The sequence below is a fragment of the Cygnus olor genome, chromosome 16 (assembly GCF_009769625.2).
Source record: "Cygnus olor isolate bCygOlo1 chromosome 16, bCygOlo1.pri.v2, whole genome shotgun sequence".
Lineage (NCBI taxonomy): Eukaryota > Metazoa > Chordata > Aves > Anseriformes > Anatidae > Cygnus > Cygnus olor.
In genome coordinates this window covers 7466509-7474516 of record NC_049184.1, presented here as the reverse complement: position 1 = coordinate 7474516, position 8008 = coordinate 7466509, and positions in this window count along the sequence as shown.

The window sequence follows — 8008 nt, the reverse complement described above, 5'->3', positions numbered from 1 at the left end:
TCGCGCGAGAGCTGTGGGTCCGTCGCGTAGCAACGAGGTGACGTCACGGCCCGGAGCTGTGGCGTGACGTCATCGTGCCCCCCCCCCCCCCATAGCACCCGCCGCCATTTTCCCCCCGCGCCTCGTCCTCGCCTCACCGCCTCCCTCAGCCGCCAGCGGGGCCCAGCGCGGCCCGCCGGCAGCAAGCGCAGCGCCGGGCTGGCGTCAAAACACAAGTTAAAATATCCTGTGAATTAAAATATCCTGTGAATAAAATGTCGTGTGGTGGTCGTGAATCGAAATACCGTGAATTAAAATGTCACGTGCTCGTGAATTACCATGTCATGTGGTGAATTAAAGTATCACGTGGTGGTGAATTAAAATATATTTAGTAAAACGTATTAAGCGTGGTTGTCAGCCTTGCTCGGCCTAAGTTTGGGCTGCTCTCCCCCACGGACGGCGGCCCCGAGGCAGGCGTCCCTGGGAGCCGTCCCACTGTGGTCCCTGCCTGGCAGGCAGCGCAGCATCACGCGGCCCCCCGCAGAGGGATGGGGAGAGGATTGGGAAACAGATAAAGCTTGTGGGTTGAGATAAAGGCAGTTTAATGGGACAGAAAAGGGAAGGAAAATAGTGATAAAAGAGCAAGTGATGCAGATTACAGCTGCTCACCACCTGCCGACTGATGGCCCTGAGCAGCAGCAGCCCCCCCGGTGTTGTGCTCAGCACGATGCCGTGTGCTGTGGGACATCCCCTGGGGCCAGGGTCCTGGTTCTGTCCCCCCCCCCAGCTCCTGCACACCCCCAGCCTCCTTGCTGGCAGGGCCACGTGAGAAGCTGGAAGGTCCTCGGCTTAGCAAAAGCGCTGCTCTGCAACCGCTAAAACACTGGTGTGTTATCAGCGTTATTCTCACCCTAAATCCTAAACGCAGCACCACTAGGAGAAAAAACAACTCTATCCCAGCTGAAAGCAGGACACCTGCACATCCTTTCCTACCTGGATGCCTAGGTAGCTAGGCCTATGAACACTGCCCAGCTTACAGAGCCAGTCGTGAACATCTATCTAGTCAGTGAATGTTGGGGATGCTGGGGTGACAGGCACTGTGCAAGCAAACAGTATGGTAGCATCGTGTGCGTTTCTGTGCATTTTTGGTTTGACATTCTCAAGGAAAGCGTAGGGTTTGTACAAATAGGCACATTGGTTTGTAAACCTCGGGTCATTTTGAAGGCCCTTTAGAACTCCCGCCACACACTTCACTCAAAATGAAATTGTAGTTTCGTTTCACAGACAGGCTGATACTCATGTGATCTGCGTATGTGAAAGTGAATGCCTTCAAAGAAGTATGAGCATGAGTGAGCTTAAAAAAAAAAGAAAAACACACTAAGGTTTTGGTTACAGCTGTTTGTCTCCGGTGGGTCAGAGCTGGAGAATATGTGTTTTACTGTGGTGAGACTAAATCCACACCTCTATCTTCATGTGTAAGGCATCTTGTAATGTAGTTTTGTGGTGACCTACTTAGATATTCTTACCAGAGTTACAACCAAAACCTTTTTTTTTTTTTTTTCCTTACACTGGCTAATTACCTACAATTTGCAGTTTGCTAAACGCCACTGGCTTTAACTCACTCTCTCCATTGAGTGTGGTTGGGGCAGTCTGGTGTGCCTGACTTTAGCGTAGGGATATGTGGTGTGGAGCACATAAAGCCCGCTGATGCCAGTGAAAAAGGAGGATGCCACTTTGCAAGTTGGTGCAAGCTGATTTCCAGAGGTGATGTGCACGTCCCACTCCATTTCGAAACTGGAGGTCTGTGGGCCTTAAGTACATCAGGAGCTGGGATGCTTCCTCTTTTTGATCTCAGTTTTTATAATGCTTTGGAGTGGACAGTGGACATTCGGAAAAATGTTTCATCCATAAATAATGAAGCTTGATCCAGAATGAATTACACTTAAGCTGATGAAACACAGGAAATTTCCTGGTGAATATTGTCTTCCTTTTTTACACAAGAGTTAAAATTCAAAATTCACCAGTATTAGTGAAGTGCTCCAAACGTGCAGTGTCAAAACACCAGAGGGGTATGGATTGTTTCATCAGTGCAAGTCACTCTAGGTGGCTGACAGTAGGTGTTTACTGAAAGGTGAATTGTCTTTATTTCCCTTTATTTCCTGTCCTCTTCTCCCAGTCCTTGTCAGCAAATCAGCGAATGATGGAAGATGTGGGGTCATCACAGCAGTGTAAATGAGGGCATGGCTTGAGTCCCGTGTAATCTTCACCTGTTGAAATGGCCTCTTGCAGTTGTCACCAGAGTCACCAGAGTGATATTCAACTCTGTACAAGGCTGGAGCAGAACAGAGAAAAACTTAAAACTATCTTTACTAGTCATTCACTTGAGTTTTGCTTGGCGTGAAGAGTGGGTCATCTGGCCTAAGAATGAAGGCCAGAAATTATAGCTCTGTTTTGCTTTCTCTCTTTTTTTTTTTTTTTGGTTGTTTTTGTTCCTTAAATCTCTCAACTGGCATAGCCAGGAAACTCCACACTTGTTTTGTTTTACTGGCCTTGTAGCTGTCATGTGCTTTGAATCATGAGAGATTGATGTAGGAAAGGGATGACTGCAGACGTAACTCTTCAGGATGTGAACTGACCTCTTCACTTTGCCTGCTGGCCTAGGCCAAAGGTGGACCACAGATGAGTGCCGGGAGCCATGTGAAGGATTCAGGAAGGGACGTGGAAGGAAGGAGTCAGGGCAATAGAGGCCTGGGAGCCTACAGAGACACACACGTGGGGCTGAGCCTCACAAAAGCCAGGATCTGAAGGGGGGGGAAAAAAGAGGAAAAAGATGAAAGGAGGACTAAGATCCCAGGAACACCTGCAGAAGGGACCATCAGGGTGGCTGCGGGCATCAAGGGCTCCTTGGGACTGTGTGGGAGCAGGGAGTCCAAGGTACCCGGAGGCACCATCACTCAGCTTCTGACAACTCTTCCATTTCCATGGAAAGCAAATGTCACTGCTCGGAGCACACTATGGGTGAAATAAACATAGTTGGTATCAAATTATAATATATAAAATGTTCTGTATTCAGAGATGGTGATTTTCGTGTCTTCTTGCTGACTCGTCCGCAGGAAATACCACCGCTTGCTTGTCCTGTTGTGGCTTCTGAAAAGGGGTCAGTGAGACTCCCTGTGACAGAGATAACTGCTGAACCAAACGCTGCTCTGGCATTGTTGTGCAGATAGCTTCCCGTGGGCTGAGAGCGTGGTCACAACAGAAAGCAATCATTTTGGCAGGAGGCCTTTCAGCCTGCTCCTCACTTGTGGTGTTCTGATGCACAGCTATGGAGCATCTGTTGATTAATGCGTGTGCTGAATGTTTCTTTTAATAGATCCCAGGAATTTCACAGTTGTTTAAGCTCATCTAAGATGATGTGGCTGTAGGTAACACAGTGTTTAGTTTTAATTCTTAAATTATACAGAGTAGCCTAAATAGATAGCTACGTGGAACACTGAGGGCGGACACAGATGAGGAAGTGACCAGCTGTAACCTCGTGCTGGGAACGTAGGGGAAGGCTCTAATTTACAAGCACAGGACTCTATTTACAGGCACAGGACTTTGTTCTCTCTTGTGCTGTGGTACAGGAGGTTGTCAGCAATAAAGAACGGGGATATGACAGATTTACATTAGGGAGTTGCTTTAGCAGTTGAGGTAGTCTTTGTCCTTGGAGAGATCTGGGTTTGCCTTTTAGATTATCGGCAAACAATGTGCTCCCAGGCAGGTCAGTCACCTTTAATTCAGCCCCTTTCCCTGAAACAGAGAGCGCTGAGCTTCCTCCTGCCGCGCTGAGGCTGCACAGCAAGGGACTGCCAGGTGCTGGAGGGGAAGTAGCTGCGCTTTACCCAGCTTTACTATAGCACTACTCCACAAATACCTGTATGTGCCATTGCCTTTATAGCTTGGCTTTAGAGTAAAAATAAAATACTTACCAGGAAGTAGAGAGGGGTTCAGCTCTAAGTTCACCTGAAGCCAGGTTCTGATTCTGGCGTGGAACATGGTATAGGCCAAACACCGAGAGGAGCCTGGGGTTTCAGGGACATCAGGCAAAATCAGCAATGCCAACACCAAAAAAGGCAGAAGAAAGAAGAAAGAAGAAATTGTCAGTGTCTGTAGCTTACATGTGAGGAAATGCCTATGGCCACAGTACCAGTGCCAGCAGGGCACTTACTGCTTACAAAAGACCTGCTTTTGGGGGCTTCATCATCATCCCTCAGGATCAGTCTCATCGCAGCTTCTGAAGGTATTGGCAGGCTGATGCCAGCAGATGCGAACGCTGGGGAGATGTGGCCTGAACACAACCCCTGTGCAAAAAGATCATCTCCTCCCTCTTCCTTCTCTCTGTTTTCTTGCACTCTGGTATGAGATGGAGAAAGTAAGAAAAGATCGTGCTTTAAAAGGCATGATAACCTTCATTATCAAACCCAGGACATCTATTTAATATACAGGCAAAGGTTAAGCATGCCACTGAGCAGGTAGGAAAAGAGTCAGCCATTTAATGTATTTGTTTTATTGCTTTTGGGCAGGTGGGAAAGATTCTCTTAAACTGACTGATGAAATGCTGATTTTTTTTTTAAACCCTTCCCTATATAGATTTTTGCGTCTTCTTGATGTGTCTTAGTATACATGGTGTCTTACTCTTTTGTTCTCTAGGCATACACAGTAGGCGTATGCATGCGTGAATACATGCGTATATACACTTACACATTTAAATATAAGTAACTATACACCTAGGCAAATTCCAGCCAGGAGTTTGCAGCAGGTAATGTCTTTCCTGTTGCTTTGGTATTTGTTGCCTGAAACTATTGGATGCTTGAGCCCAGTGCTTTGTTTGCTTTTCATTTCATATCTTTTCTGTTTTTGACGTGATAAATCCCGACTTTATCCAGGAAGAAGCAGTGACAGGGGGAAGTACGTTGTGTGTCCTGGTGGTAGTCAGCACCCAGCAAGAAGTGTTGTCATAGCTGATGGCCAGAGGTTGAGATCAGCCTGAAATATGAACAAGTGGGAGGGATCAACCCTTGGAAAGAGGGCCCCAGAGGGCTTCAGGGGGGAATATTCCTAAGGACCCCGTCTTACCAGCTGCTGGCAATGCTAGTCAAGTGGGCCAGGGAGGCTGAGCTCCTCCCTCGCTTGGACACGGAGATGGGGTGGGGAGATGGGGTGGGGACCACCTTATCAAGAGGTGGCAGCTGACTTTTCCAGCCCTGCTTGCCCTCCAGGGAAATGCAGCCCACCTGTCCCCAGCCTCGCTTCCCTACTCCGACTGCAGCACCGGCTGCTTGCTCAGGCTGGCTTGCACCCTGTGGGCACCACCACCCTCTCTGCTCAGAGACAGGACACGGAGGGACTGTCCTCACTCAGTTTTGCTCTTAAGCAGTGAATATTTCCGCGTCGAGCTCTCAGGCACTCTGTGCGTTCCAGAGCTGGTGCTGCGCTCGTGCGCTGTGACTCACGCGGGCCGCCCTAGCAGCAGCTAGATGGGCTGTCGGTCTCAGGACATGACTCTCACAACACAGACAGGTTATGCTTAGTGACAGGCTTCGGCAGGAGGCAGTTCCTATTTTACAGATGGCCGAACTGAGGCTCGGAGAGGCTGGAGAGACGCCCCTGAAACACACAGCGAGCACATGGGTGAGCTGGGAAGAAAATCTTGCGCTGGCTGAGAGGGACCTACCCTCTGAAGAGCACTTTGTCTGGAGACCTGCAGCTTCAGCCAAGGACTGGGGATAGCTTGTGCTCCCACCTATTCACCCTAGGCTCCCAGTACACGTTTCTGTTTGGCTGCTGGCACAGACAGCTCTCACTGACATCACTTTGTTATCCAAACTTTCTGGCCACATGGGCTGGAGCCCCGTGTGATGCAGTCCCACAGCCGTGTCATCTGCCAGGCCCGGGGACGCAGCCACACTGCGTCGGGCCAGCGAGTCGTGCAGGCCACCTCTCTTCTTCCCAGCAGAGGCCTCCAAGTGCTTCTGCATGCTCAGAAAATGAGGCAACAGAAGGCAGTGGTGACAAAATACTGTCCTCTTCCATTTTTTCCTGAATGTCTTCTTCAAGGCATTCTAGTTTCTTCCACAGAGGACTGTTCACTGCTTGGTTTTATATAAGCCTTGTGAGTTCAAACCAACAGAGGCCTTCAGCAGACATCCTGAGAGACAAAGAGCAGGGTGAGCCCATGCAGCCCTGCTCCCAGGCAGCCTCTCCAGAACTGCTCAGCACACAGATCGTGGAAGCTTTCAGCACCTGCAGCTTCACCCCCGGCCGTGCACAGAGCCACCCCCTGCTCTCTGCTCCGGACCCGGCTGCTGTTGGAAACCCATCGTGTGCTCAGAGAGACCGCAGGTGATGTGTCCGAATTCACCCTGGTGCCAGGCAGCAGCTGTTCCCCGTACAGGGGCCATTCATCACCCATGAGGTGAAACCCGAACACCAGCTGCAGGAAGCCTGGCCTGGCCTGGCCCTGCTTTTCTCCCTCCTGCAGCAGTCTGCCTCTGCCTGCCCCTCCGGGGGGGGGTTGCTTTTACTCCTAAATGCTTTTCTGTTGTTGAGGACAGTGCGTAGGTATTCTGTGGGTTGCATTCTTCCTGGCACCTAAGTTCTTCCTCCTTCCTGATTACAGAGTAACCCGAAAGGCCTCCTGTCAATGGGAATTAACAAATCTTTGTGACAGCCCTGTGACAGACAGAGTGTTTTGTTAGCTGGATTACAGTTACGGGTACCAGCCCCAGATGAGTCCAAGTATCCGTTGTACTGGTGGGAAGCATCTGCTGTGGCATGTCTACAAACAAATGGCAATGGGAAGGGAGAACAACTGTACAAACAACTGCATTTCTCGCTCACGGATGTAGCCTGGAGCTGCTGGGCACTCCCAGGACCTGTCGCCTCATGCTCTCATGCTCTCGAGCTGCCTCCAAAACCTGCCAGCCCTTGAAGAAGGTGATGGCAGGGCCTCTGCAAGAAGGATGCCGGTTTTGGCTGCAGCAGCGCGGTGGCACACAAAGGCAGCTGGGACACGGTGAGGCACCGGGGGTAGGCACTTCTTAGTGCGATCTAGGGGTGATGTGCACGCCGGCCTCCTACCAGCTGGGACCCTTGCAGGCTCTCTGGTGACAAGCCAGCCCCATTCCCCAGCCTGCCCCTGCTCCTGGTGCTGCCAGGAAGGAGGAGACCTTTGCCCGCAGACCTTCGGGGTCTGTAGGACGTGGATTTGGGGGTACACCCCATTACCCTCCCCACGGCACCTCTGCTGGGGGAGAGACGTTTCGCAGCTGAGATGAAGTAGGTATCCAGTTCAGTACCCAGCAAAGTACACAGCAGAAAGACAAATACTAATTTAAATGTGCTGACTCGTGCTCTGACTGCTAGACCACACTTTCTCTCGTAGCTTCTCTCCCTCGGAGGCAGCTGGTGGTGGTTTTGTAGGCATTCCTCTGAAGCGTCTCCATAGAAGAGCTCTGCTGCTTCTGTTATCTCTGTAATCCGTCATCAGGACGGCAATTGCCCTGTTGATAAAACACAGCTCCTGTTCACACCTTCTCCACAAATCACTTTTGACACACAGCACCCAGGCCCCACTTTGCAGAGGGGCATCCCCTCCCGCAGCAGCCACCTCGATGGAGCAGCGCTGCTCCTGCGGCCGGCAGCGCCGTAAGGGGAGAGGCACGGAGCTAAGAGAGGAAAAGTGAAGAAGTAACAATAATAATGATGTGGCATTACGCGAACAGTAACTACCTCGTAGGATGGAGGGGATAGGTAACAAAAGAGCAGCATATAAACCCCCCAGCTGTGGTGGGTTGACCCCTGCTGGCCCCCCAGCTGCTTGCTCACTCCCCTCCAGTGGGACGGGAGAGAATCAGAAGGGCAAAAGTGAGAAGCAGCTTGTGGGTTGAGATGAATACAGATCGATGAGGGAAGAGAAGTCTCACGCACAAGCGAAGCGAAATAACGAATTCATTCACTTCCCACCAGGAGCTCAGCCATCCGCAGG